Source organism: Myxine glutinosa, chromosome 12, assembly GCF_964187855.1.
Source record: "Myxine glutinosa chromosome 12, kmMyxGlut1.1, whole genome shotgun sequence".
Lineage (NCBI taxonomy): Eukaryota > Metazoa > Chordata > Myxini > Myxiniformes > Myxinidae > Myxine > Myxine glutinosa.
Window position 1 is genome coordinate 8,144,071 of NC_136272.1, and position 22,747 is coordinate 8,166,817.

The window sequence follows — 22,747 nt, forward strand, 5'->3', positions numbered from 1 at the left end:
AATGGGAACAATCACTTAACTTCGATTTCAAATCGTTCGCGACGCGGCAAAGGCCTTGCTCGCGACACGGCAAACAGACGATCAATTTATGAAAGATAAACACCGAGAAACAACCAAAGTTGCACACAATAACTTCACACACCGAAAGATAAATACAGTTTCGACAAAATACAATTGTGAACAGACTTAACTTCGAAAAACGTGGAGACCGTGTGGAGCTTCGAAAATCCCTCCCACCGTCTCCGAGATCTCGCGAGACCTCCAAACGAATGAGAACTGGAACTGGAATGAGAACAGAATGAAACTTGACTCTGATTCTGCAACTGGACCAGACGGCATCAGCCCACGGGTCGTAAAATCCTGCTCTGCCGCTCTTTCACACCCTCTCTCTGTTCTTTTCACCCTCTCTTTTGCTCAAGGTCATCTGCCAGCATCTTGGAAATCAGCAAACATTTCCGCTTTACACAAAAAGGTGCAAAAACAAATCCTTGCAACGACAGACCAATCAGCCTGCTCCCAATGATCAGCAAAGTCATGGAATCCATCATTGCTTCGGATATCAAATCCTTCTTCTTCTCCAATGGCTTGATCTCTGATCATCAAATTGGATTCAGACCAGGTCACTCCACTCTGGACATGCTGCTTCTGCTGTCTCAACAATGGATGGAGGTCCTCAATGTCAAACAGGAAATTAGAGCTGTCTCCCTTGACATATCATGTGCCTTCGATACGGTCTGGCACCCCGCTCTGCTCACAAAACTCTCCTCCTCTGGTATCCATGGAAATCTCCACGCATGGCTTGCGGACTTCCTCTCTGGTTGTAGTCAACGTGTGGCCCTGAATGGATTTCTCTCATTTCCCCTCCCTGTTCAGGCTGGAGTTCCCCAAGGCAGTGTTCTGGGACCTGTGCTTTTTCTGGTCTTCATCAATCATCTCTCCAACTCTGTTGAAAATCCTTTCTATCTCTTTGCTGATGACTCCACTCTCTGCCACTCCATACCTCATCCCTCAGATCAGCAGTCTGCAGCCTCCTCACCCTCACTCTCTGCAGACCTGGACAAAATCACAGACTGGTCAAACAAGTGGAACAAGTCTTTCAATCCTGACAAATCTCACACTCACTATAAACCACCGTTTAGAGGCCATTTTTCCCCGGAAGGCGGGGGTTGGCCTTTTTCGGGCACCGTGGTTCTTGTTGTTTTTTGGTCCCCTTTTTGAAGCAATGTTTTACGGCCGGATGCCCTTCCTGACGCCAACCCTTTTTGTCGCCTTTTACGACAAGCAGGGAATTACCAGTGAACTGGTACTCAATTAGCCGAACTTTGGAAGGATGACAGGCTGAGTGAACCCCCCTGGCGTTAATTCAGCGATCGACCGGGATTCGAACCCAGGATCCTAGGATCCTAAGCTGGCACCCTAGCCGCTAGCCCAACACTCTCACTATGTCTCTCCAAAAAGACCATCTGGACAACCCTCCCATCTACTTTCGCAACAATCCTCTCCAAGAAGTTCTGTCACTCAAGCTCTTGGGTCTCACAATCTGCCATGATCTTTCCTGGGAAAACCACATTTCCAAGCTGGCTTCCAAAACCAGTCGCCAACTGGGCATCCTCCGTCGTGCGAAGTCTTTCCGTGGCACACCTGAGCTCCTCACCACATACAAGGCTTTCATCCGCAACTCAATGGAATACTGCTCTCCCTTCTGGGCCGGTGCTCCTGCCTCACACCTAGCTCGGCTTCACGCTGTTGAAACCAAAGCTTTCAGAATCATTGGAATCTCCCGCGATGAAGCTGATTCTGAGGGCCTTTCAGTCACTCACCGCAGGCAGGTTGGTGGTCTTTCCGTCTTCTACAGACTCCTCTCTGGCGTATACCCTCCCTCCCACCAGCCCTGTCTGTGCTCTGTACCCCAACTATTCCTACAAGTCGCACAAGATCTGTCAGCAACCCTCTTATGGTTAAACTGCCAAAATCAAGACTCTCGATTCACCTTCGCCCTTTCATTCCTCTTTTCTCCCACATCTGGAACAAACTCCCTCACTCTCTTCAATCCCACTTCAACCTCCAGGTCTTTAAAACAGCTGTTCACCACCATATCTTGTCTTCCCCCACCCAAAACCTTGATGTTTTATACCCCCATTAATTCACCCCAGATCCACTTTTCTGAAATACCGACTTCTTTCCTGGAAATCCTCGCGGTGTCCATGTGGTTTTTACCTCTCCCACCCCACCCCCCTTCCCATGCCTCCTCCCCCCAAGCCCTCTCCCTCCCACAGATCTCCCAATGTCTCTGCTCTCAAATGTTCTACTTGTGTGCTTCCACCTCTCTCCCCATCTTGTCTCCCGCTCCCTTTATTATGTCTGACGTGTCCGTTTGTTTTTTTTGGTCATTAATGTTAGCTCTTACACGAGCCTCGATGTTGCATACAAAAAAAAAAATATATATATATATATATATATATATATATATATATATATATATATATATATATATATACATATATATATATATATATATATATATATATATATATATATATATATATATATATTGTTGCGGATATGGGATTTGGCCTCCATCCATATCCGCTTGTAAATATTCCCCTATTTCCCCAATACTCCCCAACTATCCCCAATCCCCCATTCCCTAGTCCCATTGTCTGTAAACAACACTCTGTAGCCCCGACCTTCCCCTTTTTCCCCCATTAAATGTCGTGCCCAGGTTCACCGCATCTCACGTAGACAACTATAGGACATCTTGCTAGTTATTCTTAGTCTATGTCAGTTAAGGACTCGTTTCCATTAATTCTGACTCTTCGTTGCACCAGAATGTGATTGTATGGCACCAGTAGTGAGTTTAGGACCTCCCCATACCTCCTCCCATCTTCCTCATGAAACTACAACAACAACAACAACTACAACAACAGCGCGCGGGGAGTGTGCGTCCTCACTCCGGCTTGGTTAGCCGCCATTGCCCATGTGCTCCGACGGGGTTACCACGAAGGGGCTGACTGTCAGCTCCTCGTCAAGGGCGGAGCCCGGTAACCCCCCCGCACCCAATAAGAAGCGGCGGGCCGATTCCATCTGGGGCGGAGCTAACGAGCCGAGGGCGTGTCACTCCCCGCTGGATATACGCAGCCACTTACCGGAGGTGACGTGAGACGCGCCCCCAGCTTGAAGAGAACCAGACGCCACCTCCAGCGCGACGATACCTCCCCGCATATCTGGACCGGACCGTGTGGATCCTGTCCCTGAGCCAAGGTGCACCTTGTGCTGTCCATCGACTACCTGCCCTTCCTTGCCATCAATCCCTGTGTGAGTCAGTCTTGTCCTGTTTGTCTGTGGTCTGTCGGGGCTACTATAAGACCGTGATTAAGTGCCCACCTTCCTATGTTGTACCTCTTGTCACTGTAATCTAAACGTTCTGCATACAAATATTATAACCTCCTCCGGAGGTCTTGAGAACTGTACCCCTGGTGTCGTGTCATCTAACCCAGCCGTTGTGTCCTTTCCTTCATTGATCTAGCGTAGCGCGACTCGGCCAACGTTCGAGTATAATCGGGTAAACTGTGCAGACGCGGTCATACCAAACCGCTCGGTAAACTAACATCCAAAACCGCGTCTGTAGCATTTGGTGTCGAGGAGTTGGATTCGGACCTGGGACTAAATTTGTTAGGCCCAAATTTTGGACACCAATTGTACTATTAGAGTAACATTTGGTGTCGGGAAGTGAGATCGGTCCCGGAGCGCGTTTCACGCGCTCGAAATTATAACGGCGAAATTTAATTGTGTTTTACAAAAAAAAAAAAAAACCCGAATTTTGAAAGTCGCGCTATGGCGGATCAAGACGGCTGGGTTCCGGTAGAGGAGAGTGGGGTAGAATCGACCCAGGACCCCAGGGAAGAAGTGGGGAAAATGGTGGAGGAGAGTAAAGAAGGTGTGGTTGAGGAGGTATCAGGTGCACAAAATGGCGCTCTCGCGCACGTGGTTACAGCGGCACCAAATTTTGCCGCGCCCTTTGTACCAACGGTGGAAGACATGCAATTAATTATGGCTGAAATGGAGGCCCTTTTGAACAGGAACAGTGAGCGATTGTTAAACAAATTGGGAAACCAAATGGAAGCAATAACGAACGGATTGGGAAACCAAATGGAAGCAATAACGAACGGATTGGGAAACCAAATGGAAGCAATAACGAACGGATTGGGAAACCAAATTGAAGCAATAACCAACAGAATGGATGACCGCATGCAAAAATGTGGGGAGACCATGGATCGCATGGTGGGCGAAAGGGTCCCACGGGTGCACGAGGAGGTAACGGGGGTCGAAAAGCACTGGTTGAGCGAAGCGGAGAAAAGCACGGGTACAATGACGGGGGTAGAAATCGCGACACGGGGTTTGGAAAAGCCGGCGACCGATGAGGTAAATGGAATTTTATTAAAGCCAGCGGTCGTCGAGGTGAGTAAAGAAAAAGCGGAAGTGGGAATTAAAATTGAAGAGATGACGGAGGTAGCCCGGGAATTGCAGGGAGAAATGGAATATGTGCAAAGTCCCTGCTCACATCACGATGCTGTACTCGTTAATCCAAATGGAAGTTTGCAGGTTTTGGTGCAGGGAGGAAGAAGAACCCCGAAGGTGAGACGTGCTGTGTATTGTGCGGGGAGATTTTGTAAGAGGATGTTTAGCGACAAAAGAATTTTCGCGCGCTTGGGATCGAGGAAGCATCCGGGCGTTGATGAAGGGTCCCGTGTGAGTGGAAATGGCACGCGTGGGAGGAAAAAGTGTGCGTCGGCGAATGGGTGTGTTTTTGTGAGGGTGAAAGGGGTAGCGTATGCTTGTAAGCATGCAAGTAAAGCATCGACGGTAACCGGTTTAGCGGTTAGGGCGACGGATAGCCGATGCGAGCACTCGGTGCGAGGGGTGCTTTGTTGGGTGCGAGGCCCGGCGCGGGTCGATGCTGCGTCGCTTCTCTTCGAAGCGTCGTTGCCGATTCGGGCTTGGCCCCGCCCCGCACGGTCGAGTCCGGGCTTTGTCGGGCGAGGCGACCGTTCCGGTTCAAGGGCGAGTGGGAGGAGGCGGAACGGTGCCCCCTCGGGGGGACGGGGTTCCGACCGGGGGAGATTGAGCCATCGGGCCCGGGACCGCAAGGTGCCGCGCCGAGATGGTGCGTGGAGCCTCGGTCCAACCAAACCACCTCCCTTGAACCGAAAGCCGGACGGACTCAACCTGCAGGCGACCAAACCACCCGAATTCATTGCTCGGCTTTACGAACCGAGTTTAATGATGTCACGGCGCACCGAGAGGATCTAATAAGTAGACGGGTGATGAGGATAGTGTTTTGGCCCCAAAATTAGAAAAAAACAAAATTTGATGATTGGCAAAGGATTGGCAGTAATGATTGGCAGATGATGGGTAGTGATTGGCAAATTTTTGATTTGTTGAAATTTGATGTGAAAAATTGGTAGTGAGCGATGGGCCCGGTGGGTAAGGGTGGCATCCCTGCCACCCTTCCCATGGTGGGGCAAATGCGCTATAGTTTATGGGGTGTATGGCAGTGAAAACTAGCCCGGGTGGGTTAGGTTATATTGTAGGGATCTAGCGAAGATGACATTAGGTGACGTTAAGGTTTAGATAGTGACTGATACCTGTAGTGGGGACGCAGGTAGTTTAGTGTGGTTGATAATGACGAGGGAGCGCAATATTTTAAAGGGACGACTGGGAAGCGCAAGTTTCAGAGGGGAGTAGTTAGATGAGATGATGCTGTGTGAGGATTGAACAGGTGTGATTGCACAGGTGTGCAACTGGACAGGTGTGTGGAGCAGTGTGGAGCAGTGTATGAGTAGTGAGTGTTGTGGATCAGCGCGAATGCGCTTGGGGAGAGAAGGGTGCAGGTGGCACCAGGTGTGAGAGCACAGGTGTGCAAGTACAGGTGTGTGGAATATATGGAGCAGAGAATGAGTGGTGTGGAGAGAGTTGGAGTAAGTGGTACGGAGTGGTGTGCATGGTGCGAAGGTGTGGATGGGGGAAGAGTGGACCCCTTTCACGAGTACCCGGGGCGGGTAGTGTAAGTGTTAGGTAGAGGGTATAGGTAAATTGTGGTTGGATATTGGCATTTGTGGTGCGGTTGCAGAATGGTATTGTGGATGGGTGCATTAGTGTTGTGGAAATGGCTGGGCGTGTAGCCTGTTAGTGTGTGTAGTTGGTTGGGCACTCCACCACTGTGAGGATGTCGGCCAGGTGAGGCCGCAGGTGGGCTCTGGGAGCCGTTAGTGTCAGTGGGGCCCGAGGATCCGGAGGACGGACCCGGGTAGCCCAGTGCCAGAGAGGGCACTGAGTGGGGAGAGCGCCAGAGGGCCTTCCCCAGGTAGTTAGGTTAGGGTAAGGAGCAGGTAAGCTCGGAGGCAACTGCAGTGGTTGAGGTGTGCAGGTGGGTAGACCTGCGGGGAGAGATACACGTCGCGGCCCAGAAATTGTGCGAGGGCACCGGGAGATGAATCGGGGGATGAGACCCCAAATTGAAAAGCACCACAGTTTGGTCAATGGGAATTGGTTTTTAGAACCCATAGTGTAAGTGGGCCAATGGTTTGGCAGGAGAAAGACCCCGGGTAGTGTAAAGTGTGTTAATGTCATTTAGAGGATAGTTAGGATTGAAGTCTCCTCGCACCATCTACATGCACTCACCTGAGATGACGTACCTCCACACCATGCCATGTTTTGTTATTTTATTGTGCAGATGTTTGGAATGTGAGACGCATCATGACGTGGGTGTGACATTGTGTTTTGTTGTTCCATCTCTTCCTCCTTATGAGGATTGATGATGAATTTGGTGATGGCAAATTTTGGATAGAGGGATTGTGGTGACGAATTTTGGTGCAGAGGAAATATGGGGAAGACGTGACAATAGTGACGAATTTGTAAATGTGTAGATTTTTGTACATATGGGGTAAGGGCCAGGGTAGGGTAGGTGACAGGGGGGTGACGTACGGTAGGGACGAGCTTTCTCACTTCGCCCTCCGTACGCATTTCGCCTTGCATTGCCTTATTGATGTGTACCCTTGTGACCTTACCCCTCGCTCATTGTCTTTCCCCTTTTGTCTCCCACATGACCTGTGCGCCATTGGGTGCCGAGGGGAGCGTGCGTGAGTCGGCCATTGTGCGCCCGGCACTCTCAGAACCAGCTGTCTGCATCGATGCACCACATTATGGACCACATGCCTGTGGCCGAGCACCACTGATGGACCCCATGGGTTGGGGCATGGCCCCTCTGCTGGAACCGGCCATGAGGGCCCGAAATCTTGCTGGCGGACCTTGGCCACAGGGCACCGATGCCCCACAGGTGAACCACACGTAGTCGGCCCTGTGGGCCATAAATAAAGAAAATAAGAAGGACACATGGGGCACACTTTATTGCAAATAGGCCGCCAGTAAGAAAATGAAAGAAAGACAACAACTGGAAGACAATAATAATAACCAGCAGAGGGAGCCGAAGAGCAAGAGACACCTGCAGGGTTAGGGGTTGTTGTTTTTATTTTCATGAACAATGGTGACTGCACCGATTGGTGCTTGAGGGTGCTTTGGTGCGTTTTTGGGTGCTTTAATGGTGCATTGATGCAGAGCAGACTGTCTCCCCCCCAGAAAGAACAATCACAGGTCCTGGGTTAGTCTTGTAAATAAAGTAGCGTCAATTGTAAATAATGCTCCCTACCGGCTGTATGTTTAGTTTGGGGATTCTTTCCGCGGTTCGGTTATCCTGTGGGTGTGTTTCTGTGAGGAGAAGGGTGCAACGTCGCAGGGGGACATATTTACTCATTTGTGAACATCTGTAAAACTGTCGCACTCAGGGTAGAGTTAATAGTAGAGGGAACTACATCTGAGTGCCACACTAAAGTAGGTAAAGATTTATCGGGTCGGGACGCCCCGAGGTAGAGAAGGGTGCAATGTTGTGGATATGGGATTTGGCCTCCATCCATATCCGCTTGTAAATATTCCCCTATTTCCCCAATACTCCCCAACTATCCCCAATCCCCCATTCCCTAGTTCCATTGTCTGTAAACAACACTCTGTAGCCCCGACCTTCCCCTTTTTCCCCCATTAAATGTCGTGCCCAGGTTCACCGCATCTCACGTAGACAACTATAGGACATCTTGCTAGTTATTCTTAGTCTATGTCAGTTAAGGACTCGTTTCCATTAATTCTGACTCTTCGTTGCACCAGAATGTGATTGTATGGCACCAGTAGTGAGTTTAGGACCTCCCCATACCTCCTCCCATCTTCCTCATGAAACTACAACAACAACAACAACTACAACAACAGCGCGCGGGGAGTGTGCGTCCTCACTCCGGCTTGGTTAGCCGCCATTGCCCATGTGCTCCGACGGGGTTACCACGAAGGGGCTGACTGTCAGCTCCTCGTCAAGGGCGGAGCCCGGTAACCCCCCCGCACCCAATAAGAAGCGGCGGGCCGATTCCATCTGGGGCGGAGCTAACGAGCCGAGGGCGTGTCACTCCCCGCTGGATATACGCAGCCACTTACCGGAGGTGACGTGAGACGCGCCCCCAGCTTGAAGAGAACCAGACGCCACCTCCAGCGCGACGATACCTCCCCGCATATCTGGACCGGACCGTGTGGATCCTGTCCCTGAGCCAAGGTGCACCTTGTGCTGTCCATCGACTACCTGCCCTTCCTTGCCATCAATCCCTGTGTGAGTCAGTCTTGTCCTGTTTATCTGTGGTCTGTCGGGGCTACTATAAGACCGTGATTAAGTGCCCACCTTCCTAGGTTGTACCTCTTGTCACTGTAATCTAAACGTTCTGCATACAAATATTATAACCTCCTCCGGAGGTCTTGAGAACTGTACCCCTGGTGTCGTGTCATCTAACCCAGCCGTTGTGTCCTTTCCTTCATTGATCTAGCGTAGCGCAACTCGGCCAACGTTCGAGTATAATCGGGTAAACTGTGCAGACGCGGTCATACCAAACCGCTCGGTAAACTAACATCCAAAACCGCGTCTGTAGCAATATATATACATACAGACCTATAAAAATATCCTTACAGAAAAACCAACTCTAATGTTTAAGCCACTTGGCTGCCATGGTGATCATAGGTGGATCCAGAGAGGGAGATGGGGGTGCAAGGGGTGTGCAGCCACTCTCCCTGCCCCCCCCCCCCCCCCCCACCCTTTGATTTTCGATGGCAGGTTATATGCTGTGATATTTGATGCAGTCCAGTGGCAGATACATGTTGGTGGCACCATTCAACTTTCTCCATGTGCGAGTCAATTATGCGTGCGTTTACAAGACACACACGTGATGAGAGCTATTGAGGGAATCTTTTAATAGCGCATTAAATGTGTTTCCCAATCATGCTGTTCATCTTTTAAGAGTGCTTTAAATGCGTGTTTCACAATTGGCCCGTTACTTGATTTTGTCACAGATTGTGACCACAGTGCGGTCATTGTTGTTTTAACGAAGGATTCCGGCTGGAGAAGTCCACTCACCAGTTTGCCACTTTGGCCCGTCAGTCATCGCGAATGTGCTGAACTGTTGGCCCAGGGTAGAACGCAAGGAACTGCAGAAACTTCCGAGAATGCAGCAAATATCATTTCTGACGATGGATCTTTTAAAATATCCTGGAGAAGGACCCGCAGACCACTTCTCCCCCTCCCCCCCGTATTTAAATTCCTGGATTCGCTCCTGATATCCGTGATACAGTGTGGCTTGCTACCCCGTGGGGACATCCCAGGAGTTACAAGGCAAAATAAAATAGAGCATGAAAAGCAACGGGACAATCATGTTGTGCGAGAGGTATGCACACTTGTTCTCAGCCATTTAGCCTGGATTCGAATCGTGACCCAGCTATAAACTGTCACCTGGTGTTTCACAGACGTGGTGATTTATCAGTGTGAGTGCCGTCCCTCTGCCGGATTTTAACCCCTCCCTTCTCTCCTCACTCATTCCTCCGACCCCCCCCCCCCTCCTCCTCTGCCTCCCCTCTCTCCTTGTCTCTCTACCACCACCTCTGCCCTTCTCTCTTTACTGCGCCCTCTCCCCTTCTCGCTCTACCTACGCCCCCCCGCCCCCCATCCTCATCCTCTCGCTCCCCACCACTCCTCCCTCTTGTTCTCCCCTCTCACCATTCTCCTGCTCTCTCGTCCCTGTCCCCCTGCTCTCCCCTGTCCACCTGGGGGAATCCTGCCTCCCTGTCTTTCTGCTCCCCATTTCCCGTCTTTCTGCTCTCCCCTTCCCCCACTCCCCCCACCCCCCCCCTACCTGTCTTCCCCATCCCTTCCCTCTCCCTCTCCAACCCCTCACCTTCCCTTTCCTTGCCCAGCTAAGACAGGTGCCTTTGTTAGTACAATAATATGGAGGAGCTTGAAGCGAGAGTATGTGCAAAGAGAACAAACGAAAGAGTCGCAGTCAGTGAGACTTGGGTTAGCTCGAGGAAAGGACGAGAAGGCCACAGATGTGGAGGTGTGATCGGAAAGAGAAAATAGCAGGAGGTGTGGCAATGTAGGTGAAGAACAATACCATATTATATGAAGAGAAAGTGGCGATTTGAAGGAGGGAATTAATGTCGAGGGTTCTGTGTGGATAGATATTGGGGATGGAAGAATACTTTGGTACGTACATATCAGGCTCCTGGTGCGTCGGAAGAAAGATTCACTAAGAGTTCCGAAAGGAATGTGTTCAGGGAAGGGGATTGATTGGGGATGATTTTAATTTGCCAGAAACAGATTGGGTTCAGGAACAGGGAAAGGGCAGATTTTTTTTTTTTTTTTTTTTTTTTTTTTTTTTTTTTTTGTATACAATATCGAGGCTCGTGAAAGAGCGAACATTAATCACACAGAAAGACAAACCGACACATAAAACATATAACATAGGGAGCGGTAGACAAGATGGGGAGAGAGGGGGAAGGACACAAACACAACATTTGAGAGCAGGGACCGAGAGACATGGAGACATCGAGAGATCTGAGAGAGGGCGAGGGCTTTGGGGGGGGGGGGGCGTGGGAAGGGGGCAGTGGGAGAGGTATAAAACATATGGACACTGCCAGGACTTCCAGGAAAGAAGTTGGAATTTCAAATAAGGTGGATCTGGGGTGAATTAGCGGGGGTAGAAAAGATCAAGGTTTTGGATGGGGGAAGATAAGAGATGGTGGTGAACGGCTGTTTTAAAGACCTGGAGGGAGGAGTGGGATTGAAGGGAGTGAGGGAGTTTGTTCCAGAGGCGGGAGAAAAGAGGAATGAAAGAGTGAAGGTGAGCGGAGAGCCGAGATTTCGGCAGTTTAACCATCAGAGGGTTGCTGGCAGATCTTGTGCGACCTGCAGGAATATTTGGGGGACAGAGCACAGAGAGAGCTGGGGGTGCAAGGCCGGAGAGGAGTCGGTAGAAGACAGAAAGACCACCTACCTGCCTGCGGTGAGTGAGTGAAAGGCCCTCAGAGATAGCTTCATCGCGGGAGATTCCAATAATTCTGAAAGCTTTGGTTTCAACAGCGTGAAGCCGAGCTAGGTGTGAGGCAGGAGCACCGGCCCATAGGGGAGAACAGTATTCCATTGAGCTGCGGATGAAAGCCTTGTATGTGGTGAGGAGCTCAGGTGTGCCGAGGAAGGACTTCGCACGACGGAGGATGCCCAGTCGGCGACTGGCTTTGGAGGCCAGCTTGGAAATGTGGTTTTCCCAAGAAAGATCATGGCAGATAGTGAGACCCAAAATCTTGAGCGACAGAACTTCTTGGAGAGGATTGTTGAGAAAGTAGATGGGAGGGTTGTCCAGTCGATCTTTTCGGAGAGACATAGTAAGAGTGTGAGATTTGTCAGGATTGAAAGACATGTTCCACTTGTTTGACCAGTCTGTGATTTTGTCCAGGTCTTCAGAGAGTGAGGAGGCAGCAGACTGCCGATCTGAGGGAAGAGGAATGGAGCGGCAGAGAGTGGAGTCATCAGCAAAGAGATAGAGAGGATTTTCGAGAGAGTCAGAGAGATCATTGATGAAGACCAGAAAAAGCACGGGGCCCAGAACACTGCCTTGGGGAACTCCAGCCTGAACAGGAAGAGGAGATGAGAGAAACCCATTCAGGGCCACACGTTGACGACGACTAGAGAGGAAGTCCGCCAGCCATGCGTGGAGATTTCCATGGATACCAAAGGAGGAGAGTTTGGTGAGCAGAGCGGGGTGCCAGACCGTGTCGAAGGCACGTGATATGTCGAGGGAGACAGCTCTAATTTCCTGTTTGGCATTGAGGACCTCCATCCATTGTTGAGACAGCAGAAGCAGCATGTCCAGAGTAGAGTGACCTGGTCTGAAACCAAATTGATGATCAGAGATCAAGCCATTGGAGAAGAGGAAAGATTTCATATCAGAAGCAATGATGGATTCCATGACTTTGCTGATAATTGGGAGAAGGCTGATTGGTCTGTAATTGCTAGGATCTGTTTTTGCACCTTTTTTGTGCAAAGCGGTGATGTTGGCTGATTTCCAAGCAGATGGCAGTTGACCTTGAGCAAAAGAGAGGGTGAAGAGAACAGAGAGAGGGTGAGATAGAGCAGCAGAGCAGGATTTTAGGACCCGTGGGCTGATGCCGTCGGGTCCAGTTGCAGAATCAGAGTCGAGGGTTGACAGAAACTTTTCCACCTTGTCAGGAGGAAAGGACACGGAGTCCAGGAGCAGCAGGGTACGACTGGGTATGGTGGGTACAGAGAGGGATGGGTTTGGGACACAAGATTTAGAGGCAAACACAGAGTTGAGGCATTCAGCTTTTTCACGTGCGGAGTCAGCTGTGTAGCCGTTTGAGGTAAGGGAGGGGATGGAGGGGGAACAAACACCAGAAACGGATTTGACCAGACGCCACCAGGATTTGGAAGAGGGAGACAGATAAGAGAGTTCGGTCTTGAGAACGGAGAGATATTGTTTCCTGGCTCTCCTGAGGGTGGACACACACTTGTTTCGGGCTTTGTGAAAGGAAATGAGATTTCCTTCCGTTGGATTTGCTTTCCAGGAGACGAAGGCAAGTTGTTTCTGGGCAACAGCCTCACCACAAGATTCCGTGTACCATGGACGGGAGGAAGGGTATGACAACTGAAGACGAGATGGGATAAATCTGTGCATGAGAGAGAGCAATTTACTTTGGAAGAATTCCCAGGATGAGTTGATGTCAGAGGTGGTAGAGATGGGAGACCAGTCCAGATGATTGATGGCTGCTTGAAGACCGTGCCAGTTGGCCTGAGTGAAATGCCAGACTCGTCGACGCTGAGCAGGCTCCCTGAGGATGGTCAGAGAGATGTCCACTTTAACAAGGACATGATCAGATGATCCGATCGGAGCAGAAGAAGAGCAGCAGACATTTTCAGGGAAGTTAGTCATAACCAAGTCCAGAAGAGAAGATGTTCCGTTGACTGAGATCCGGGTCGGGAAATTGACAGATTGTGTCAGTCCCAGTGAGTCGCAGAAGTCCTTTGCTGAGGAGCCATGGCTGGTGAGAGAGGTACCCACACCCAGCCAACTGGCATGATGACAGTTGAAATCACCACATATGAGGAAGAGAGAGTTGGGATGAGTAGATAGAAGTTGGTCCATATCATCAGACAGCGAGATGTAGATGGAGTCATCACTGTTTGGTGGACGGTACAACACACATATGAACAAGAGGTGGGAGCGAAGGGGAAGCCGTAGCCAGAGGTATTCCTGGGGGTGAGGTGGAGAGAGTGCAGTGCAGGGCGAGTGAGGAAGAGAGTTTTTGATAAAGATAGCAACCCCGCCTCCAGGACGAGGCTCAGGTCTATCATACCGGAGGAGGGAGTAGCCCGGGAGAGATACTATGGAATCAGAGACATCATAAAGGAGGAAAGTTTCTGTTAAGCAGATCACGTCTGGTTTGACAGAAGCAACCTGTATGGAGAGATCAGTTAAGTTTGAACGAAGGCCCCGGATGTTTGAGGTCCATACCGTTAATGAAGAGGAAGGGGGAGCATCAGATACAGAACAGGGGGGAGGAGGGGTAGGGTAAGATGTGGAAGAGGTGGAAGAGGTAGGGAGAGCTGTTGAAGGTGTGTCAGAGATTTCAGAATAGCTCGGAGAAAGGGAAGGATGGGGCGGACAAAAGGTTTGATGGTGATTGGGTGAGCCACAATGAGGTGTTATTTGAGGAGGGGGAAGAGCGAGGCAGAAGGTTGGGGGAGATGGAGGTGAGAGTTTGAAGGGGGAAGAAGCGGGGAGGACGCTTTGAGGAGGGGGAGTGAGCGGGGGGAAATTGAGAAGCAATGAGGGTGGGGAGATTTGAAGGGGAGGGGTGAGGGGGGAGTTTGGGAGGGAAGGGACAAGGGGAGGGATTTGAAAGGGATGGGATATGGGGGAGATTTGGAGGGGAGGGGTGAGGCAGGAGTCTAGGAGGGGAGGGGCGAGGGGGCGTCTTGGCGGGGAGGGGTGAGGGAGTAGTTTAGGAGGGAGGGGGCAAGGGGGGAGATTTGAAAGGGATGGGTGATGGGGAAGATTTGGAGGGGAGGGGTGATGGGGAAGATTTGGAGGGGAGGGGTTATGGGGAAGATTTGGAGGGGAGGGGTGAGATTGGATTTTTGAAAGTGTACGATTTATGGGAAACGAACATTTATTGCAAAATGAGTTTCTTGTGACCTTCGAGTTAAAAATACGTTTAAGGACGCTGGATGGAGGATGGAGTGCAGGAGAGTTTAGGGAATGTAGAACAAAGGCACTATAGGAGATGGATATTTTTTTTGGGATGAATTGATTTGGTGAGCAAGTCGAAAGCAGCCTTTTAAAGAAGAAGAAGAAAAAGGTGTTATAAAATATGACGGAATACATAACTTGAGGGGAAAGTGTAAACATTGAAGGTTAATGAGTGAAAACTATCTGGGGAAATGGGGGAGAAACACGTGGTCGAAGAACGAACGAACGAATAAGAATGAATAAACGAATGAGAACAGAGAAGGAATTGTTTTTTTGTTTTTTTTGAGTTGAGATTTACACAAGGAAGTAGGCTATGGATGAAAAGACTGGGAATACAGAGAACGAAAGTTATTGGATCACAAACGACGGACCACTGAGAGAAAAACAAAGCCTCAAGGTTGTACAGTGCACACTGTACAAGGCCTTGCTCGCGACACGGCAAACAGACGATCAATTTATGAAAGATAAACACCGAGAAACAACCAAAGTTGCACACAATAACTTCACACACCGAAAGATAAATACAGTTTCGACAAAATACAATTGTGAACAGACTTAACTTCGAAAAACGTGGAGACCGTGTGGGGCTTCGAAAATCCCTGCCGCCGTCTCCAAGATCTCGCGAGATCCCGATGGAGCTGGAAGATGAGCAATTTGTCGATCTAGTGCAGGATTGCTTTTTCATTCAGTATGTAGATAATCTCACGAGGAGTGGAGTGTTCGACCTCTCATGAGTGTGGTGGAGAACTCGAATGTGGTGGAAAAGGTTGAGGTAGAACAGCATTAATGGACAGGTGACCATAACATAGCGTGTGCAAGGGAATTCGGTTTGAGATTGCAGAATGAGGATAATAGATGTGAGGAAGGCCAATTTTGAGAGTGCAGGGAGAGAGGTGCAATGGATGAACAGGAGGGCAATCATTATATCAGAGAAATGGGCAATCTTCATGGAGAAAATGTGCAATAACATCTTCACAATGTCGCCATGAATCGAGATGTAAAGAGGAAAATACACACTCCGACAGTGGGTGGTTTAGTGTGGCACACACCTTCACAGAAAGGTCTAATGAATTGTGTAATGAGCAGAAATGAGTGGACATGTGACCGCCCTCCCCCCACCCCCTCCCCTTGTTGGTAATTATTAGACTACGGATTTTTATGTTAAGAAAATAGGCCTTTTATGTTTTGAAAAGCGGCATTTTTTTTTTTTATGTGAAAAAATCCTGAAATATTTTTTTCCCCCGTTTTATTCATTTTTTATTATTACCAAGTTTTTCAGAAATCAGTCAAAAAAAGAACAAAAAATGGTAAGCTTTTTCCTGCACAACATTAAGCACTCTGGGCTAGTAAACAGGTACAAAATGACGTTCAGGTACCTTTATTGCAACCGCATTGTTTGATAAGTAGAGGACTAGAAGAAATTGACAAGACCCTTTTAGGAACGGTTAAAGTAGGTGTTTGAAATCATTATCTTGGTAATGTTCTCCTTGGTGAGGCGGTGGCGGCGGTCGGTGAGGACGTTTCTGTAGACGGAGAAGGACCTTTCCACGTCGACGCTGACGATGGGGCAGTACCTCAAGAGGGGGATGTCGGCAAGCTTGACTCCAGCCGGCACACCAACCTCAGATCCGTGCTGATCTCCATCCAGGATCAAAGCCACTGTCCTCAGCACACCAATGTCGGGATTGCGCTGCAGCACCGCCTTGAACTTGGTGAGCAGGATCTCCTTACGGCAGCCTCGGATCTTTTCGAGCTCCTCCTTGGCCTGATCAAGGAGCTGGAAGGCCTTGGCCAGCTCCATGCCGGCCTCCTCCAGTTGCTTAAGGATCTTCGGGATGAACAACACGTGGGCATTTAAGAAGACCAAACTGAGCTTGATGTCCGCCTTTCCAAACGGGTCCTTGGCACTCCGGATTGCCATCGCGTCGTCATCGTTCAGCTGGTCCACAATGTCCTTGACGGCCTCGAAGTGCTCGGCGTAAAATACCGCGGCGTCGATCCACGTCCCCCACCGAGTCAGAATGGGCTCCGGGGGGGGGAGATAAAGATTGGGCTGCTGCTCCTTCCAAAGGACAACATGCGACGGGGCTTTGACGAACACCTTCTTCGTCGTGGCAATCAGGTCGTTGACATCCTTGAACATTTCTCGGACTGTCTCGCAGACACGGTGGAGCGCGTGGGCAACGCAAGTCACATGCAGCAAGTCCGGGAAGAGTTCCTTCAGGGCATGGCCGGCCTTGATCATATAGGCCGCGGCGTCGCTGACGAGGACCTTGAGGCACTCCGGCTTGAAATCAGGCCAAAGATAGCGCAGCGTGTCGTTGACTGCGCGCACGATCTCCCCAGAGTTGGTCTTCTCCAGAAACATGCACTGGACGAGGTGGGGACGAAAGTACCCCTCCTTGGACAAGCGTCCCGCGATGATGTTGGCCACATATCGACCTGCCGAATCGGTCGTCTCGTCGACGGACAGCCAGATGGGCTGCTGTCCGAGGTCGGCACGGAACCCCGCCAAGGCCTCGTCGTAGCACTTGTCGAGGTAGTGCTTTCGAATCCAGCTTTCATCGGGGATCTGGAGAGTGATGTGCTTCTCCAGGAACGACCGGAGGGCAGGGTTTTCCAATTTCGACCATGGGATGCCAGCGGCCAGCATGGCCTGGCACAGCTCCTGAGCCACGACGTCGCACTTGTGCCTCTTTCCGCCACCAAAGTCCTCCATGGTGGCTTGCGTGACCGTCCTCTTCTTCTTCAAGGCCAAGTTGTTCTTGTGGCGGTCTCCTCGGACATGTTGGGCCAGCTCAGACTTCTGCTTCGCCCGGAAAGTCTTTTCACAAGCTCGACAGAAAGCCGTGTCACTCGACACGTACTTGAAGGTGGCCCCATCGCCGCCAGCGTTGAATTCCTTCAGCCACTTGTCATGAAGAGCAGCACTCATCTTGATAGGAGACTTGTTCACACTTTGTGTACACTCTCTCACTGTAGTACACCGCCTCACTGCTGTACACGCTGGGGACGCAACGCACGCAAGTGGACGCAACGTTTTGTTTTTGAGATCGATCGCAGTTAAAAATTTCGATCGCAGTTAAAAATTTCGAAAAATTCCCTAATCTTTTTTAGCATTGCCAGACATTTTCGACCAAAAAGGGCATTTTATTTTATTTTTCCCGAAAAAGGGCGAAATATTTGTTTTTCTCCGAAAATAGCAAAATATTTTTTTTGCGCGCAAAAAAGCAGTTTTATGTGAAAAAATATTTATTTTTTTTTCACATAAAAATCCGATGTGCAGTAATTATACAAAGATAAACATTTTGTTATTTCCTCCCTTCTCCACTTCCCACTCCATTCCTTCCTTGCTGTGCTGCCCAAAGAAAACAAGCATTCTGAGTATTGCGCTGCAATACATGTCCCCTACCGGCAGTGTGCATTATATAATTACCAACTCACGGTCTGAGGTAACTCGGCTAAATATTATCCAATTTGCACCAAATAAAGTTCATGAATGGTTGCATAGACCCCTACTTCTCACTAAAAGTGGAAACAGAATGTATATCAGAGTTAAAATAAGCCCGCAAGGTCGCTCCGTTGAGCGGCCTGCACGTATTGCACTGTGTGAATTATATAATTACCAATTCACGGTCTGAGGTAACTTGGCTAAATATTATCCGATTTGCACCAAATAAAGTTCATGAATGGTTGCATAGACCCCTACTTCTCACTAAAAGGGGAAAAAGAATGTAAATCGGAGTTAAAATAAGCCCGCAAGTTCGCTCCGTGGAGCGGCATGCACGTATTGCATTGTGTGAATTATATAATTACCAACTCACGGTCTGAGGTAACTCGGCTAAAAATGATCCGATTTGCACCAAATAAAGTTCATGAATGGTTGCACAGACCCCTACTTCTCACTAAAAGTGGAAACAGAATGTAAATTGGAGTTAAAACAAGGAATATTAACAGCTTTGACTTACTGCACTCCAAATTATAGTCCAGAAAACTGTTGGGGAAATTACCAAAGTTCAAAGTGCCATCACTTTGTCAAAAATGATCGAAACGTCGTGAAGTTCGAACTTGATCTGTAACTTATCATGAGGAAACCATGTGCCAAGTTTGAAATCATTAGCATTAAGTGTTTAGAAAAAAAAGTCCGGAAAGCTGTTCTTTGCGTGACGGACTGACATACGGAGGGACGGCGTGCAAACCCAAAGTCCTCTCTGGTGTACACCGGTAGGGGACTAATAAATATATCATCGCAGTGTTACACAGAACATATCACGGTCGATGGTGGTGCCGTTGGTTACCTTTATGTCCCTGTGCACAATGTTCTTCTGGTGCATGTATGCAAAAGCAGAAGCCATCTGGAAGGTGGACGTAGAATATTAAAACATGGAGACAGATTTTACCATTTCGAGTTCAATGCTTTCTGTCATATTTCAAAACACGTCAACATCACACTGAGGCTGAAAGATGTGTCAGCTCACCTGCTTCATGACCCACCACGCTTTCGGCAAAGAGAACGTCTTCTGTAACTGAAGTTGGCGAGAGAGCGAACCTGCATGCATCGGACACAAACATACAAGGGCAATGAGATCATTGATTTTTAACAAAGTACGAGAAGAGGAACAAGGGGAGGAACGATAAACAAAACAATCTATCTATAATTCCAGTAATCTCTGTGTGTGTGTGTGTCTGTGTGTGTGTGTGTGTGTGTGTGTGTGTGTGTGTGTGTGTGTTTGTCTGTGACCGCTGTTTCTCGACAACCACGGGTCCGATATACTTGAAACTTGCCAGGTATATTGCTGGGGACCTGAGGATGTGCCTTTTCAAGGTTTCATATTAATCGGAGAAGTAGTTACCGAGCTATGGCGATTTAGCCGTTCGCCGTTCGCTTTGGCTTTGCGAATGGACCAAACCATTCATGTAAATAGAGGGGGGGGGTTCTGTGGTCGTTCGCTTTGGCTTTGCGAATGGACCAAACCATTTCATGTAAATAGAGGGGGGGGGGGTTCTGTGGTCGTTACTGCCACGCGGTTTGGAATGTTTTTCCGAACGGGCACCCACGTACGGGCACGTCCTAGTAAAGATAAATTTTGCTTGCAAAATCGAAGGTCATGGAAAAGAAAACTGACAGACGGTCACAGTTGGACATAAGAAGGAGCGAATGAAGAGGAAGAGGAGTGAGGGAGAACAAGAGAGGAAGAGAAAGGGGAGGAACTGGAAGTGAGTCGAGTGAAAAGAGGGTTCATGGAGATAGGAAAAGGAAAGGTGGAGGATGACTCGAGGTGGAGGTGCATCCCTGCTTGAGGTGTTGGAGGGGAGAATGTGTTTGAATCGTTTTCCGGAAGCATCACTCCATAAAGACGGTAAAATCGCTACTTGTTATACATTTGGTGGCCATCTTGGAAATGGTGGCCAATTTGATGCGGTTCTCATTGGTTGCTCTCCTGGGTACCAGTCATTTGTAGTTCTACATATAATAAAGAACATTTCCACCAAATTGCATGTTTCTATCATGATTTTACCAATTGAGGTGAATTTGGCTAGGTAACCACTGTACTACCATGGCTGATGGTGAGGCCTATTAAGTCAAAAGACCAAACCACTTCCCAAACCAAACTTGTCCAAACCACTTCCCAAACCAAACTTGTCCAAACCACTTCCCAAACCAAACTTGTGCAAACCACTTCCCAAACCACCCCCTTCCCCCACCCCCCACCCCCCCCCCTCTGCTCATGACTTGATCTGCTCGCTGTCGGGCTCAACACCGCGCACCTTCCTGCGCCCCTACGCCCGCTGCTTGCTCTGCATGTGCACCTTGGTGTTTGTTCTTTGCTCAATGTTCATGCGACTTCTCTGTATTTTTCTGCACAAACGCCGTGGATATTCTCTTGGGATTTGTAAGAACTGAAAGATGTGCCAGATATCAGAGGAACAGACCTCAACTTCAAATGCAATTTATTTACTTTTCTCCTCTGATGTCAGGTCAGGTCAGGATCAGGTCAGGATCTCCTCTGATGTACTTTTCTCCTCTGATTTCTCCTCTGATGGCGTGTCACTCCCCGCTGAGCATGCGCAGTGAGAGAGAGGTGACGTCAGAGATGCGCGCCGAGCTTGGAGCAAGCAAGACCACCTCCGAGCGCTGTGAGACCTCCCTGCATCTTGGAACCGTGCTTTATCCTGTCCCCGAGCCAAGGTGCACCTTGTGCCATCGACCTGCCTGTCCATCCCTGCCATCAATCCCTGTGTAAGTCTACCTTGTCCGTTTGTCCGTGTTCTGTCTGGGGATAGATAAGACTGTATTTAAGTGCCCATCTCTTCTGTGTCTTTACCTCACTCTGCCTTGTAATCTACCCCCTTTTCTCCACCACTGTAATTATACCCTCCTCCGGAGGTCTTGAGAACTGTACCCCCCTTGCGTCGTTTCATCTTTCCCAGTCGTCGTGTCCTTTCTATCATTGATTTGGCATAGCGCGATTTGGCCAACGTCTGGGTGAATCGGGTGAGTCGGGAAGAAACGGGGAACAACTGTTCGGCCGCGATTACCTCCGCTCGGTAAATAACATCCAATCCGCGGTCCGTAACAATTGGTAACCAAACGCGGTAACGCGGCCACCAAATGTATAACTCATGGTTGAGCTCACCACACCTGGTTATCGGGACATCAGATTGAGAACACGAGAAGATGAAACAAAACATGTTCACATGATCTTTTCTGCTCTTTTTGTTCCCATAACAAATATTCATGGTCGAGCATGAACCTACAAAGTCCCAACAATCAAGGCATTATAATTCAAGTTTGCCAATTACTAAGTTATTTGTCTGCTCAAGTAAAAGTGATGGACACAAACAGCGGAGTTTCAGCAAAACGTCTTCAGAAACCTCACCTGCAGCTACGTATTCCATGGCGATGACCACTTCCTCGGAGATCTTATCTTGATGGACGCCAATCAGCTTCACTGCCAGGAAGCAACATGGTGGATGCACAAGTTCAGATGGCGTAAAGAAACTCGTGCACAGTTAAACACCTTGAAACATTCATGATGAACACAGGAGTTTGGTGTGACCCTTCCGATGAGAACTGATCAACAGTGTGACAAGTTCGTGTTTCACAGGTGATTCTGTGCTGTCCCTCGGATGGACGTTAATCCGGCATCCCACCTGCGGACACGAGTCCGTGTGCGTTAAGTAAGGACCCCACGGTGTCCTTCCTGAAGAGGAGGCGAGTTATCACTGGCACTGCTGTTGGCCTAATGGTTGGGGCGGCGGCCTTGGGATCCTAAGGTCTTTTTTTGATTCTTTTTAGTGAAGATCCGGATCCAGATACGAGAATTTTAATTTCTAAAGCGATTCTTCATCATTGATAAAAAGGGCCAAAAACGATGTACCGGATATTGCTGTGGATTTGGAAAATGTATCGATGAGGGTCGAGGGAGCGCATTTGTTCGGAGAAAACTACTACCCCCCTTAAAATTACTACACCCCATAAAAAAACTCAAAATAATGACGAGACTAATATGAAAACGCAGAACGGAGCCTGAATTTATAACAGAGGGGAGATGCAGCCGCAGACCACCGGATGTTAACAACACAGTCGCTCTTACATCACCTCAGGTTTCCGCGAACGGCGTATCGGAAGGCACCAAGCCTGCATCTCCTATTGTATATCTGCGATTATTATACAATTCAGAATAATGATAAGATTAATATTAAAACTCAGAAACCAGTCCGAATAATAATAATGAGTGGAGATGCAGCCTCGGGCCCTCTGCTGCGAACAACACCACTGCTCTTACAGCACATCCGGTTACCGCGAATATTGTGTTTGAATGTGCCAGGGCGGCATCTCATGTTGTGTTTGAATGCGCCAGGGCGGCATCTCATGTTGTGTTTGAATGCGCCAGGGCGGCATCTCATGTTATGTTTGAATGCACCAGGGCCGCATCTCATGTTGTGTTTGAATGCACCAGGCCGTCATCTCATGTTGTGTTTGAATGCGCCAGGGCGGCATCTCATGTTGTGTTTGAATGCGCCAGGGCGGCATCTCATGTTGTGTTTGAATGCGCCAGTGC

At 49.1% G+C, this 22,747-nt stretch overlaps 1 protein-coding gene and 1 long non-coding RNA gene across 3 annotated transcripts in view; one reads left to right on the forward strand and one right to left on the reverse strand.

Annotated features, from left to right (window-relative positions):
• The window catches only part of LOC137438259 (ankyrin repeat and MYND domain-containing protein 2), an 821,307-nt gene that overhangs the window by 715,696 nt on the left and 82,864 nt on the right, over window positions 1-22,747 (forward strand). The window lies entirely within an intron of this gene.
• On the reverse strand, window positions 18,980-21,621 carry LOC137414102 (uncharacterized). Its single transcript, XR_013621022.1, has 3 exons — window positions 21,563-21,621; window positions 19,160-19,230; window positions 18,980-19,036 (listed from the first exon to the last, which is right to left on the reverse strand). It is a non-coding gene; the product is annotated as an uncharacterized LOC137414102 (long non-coding RNA).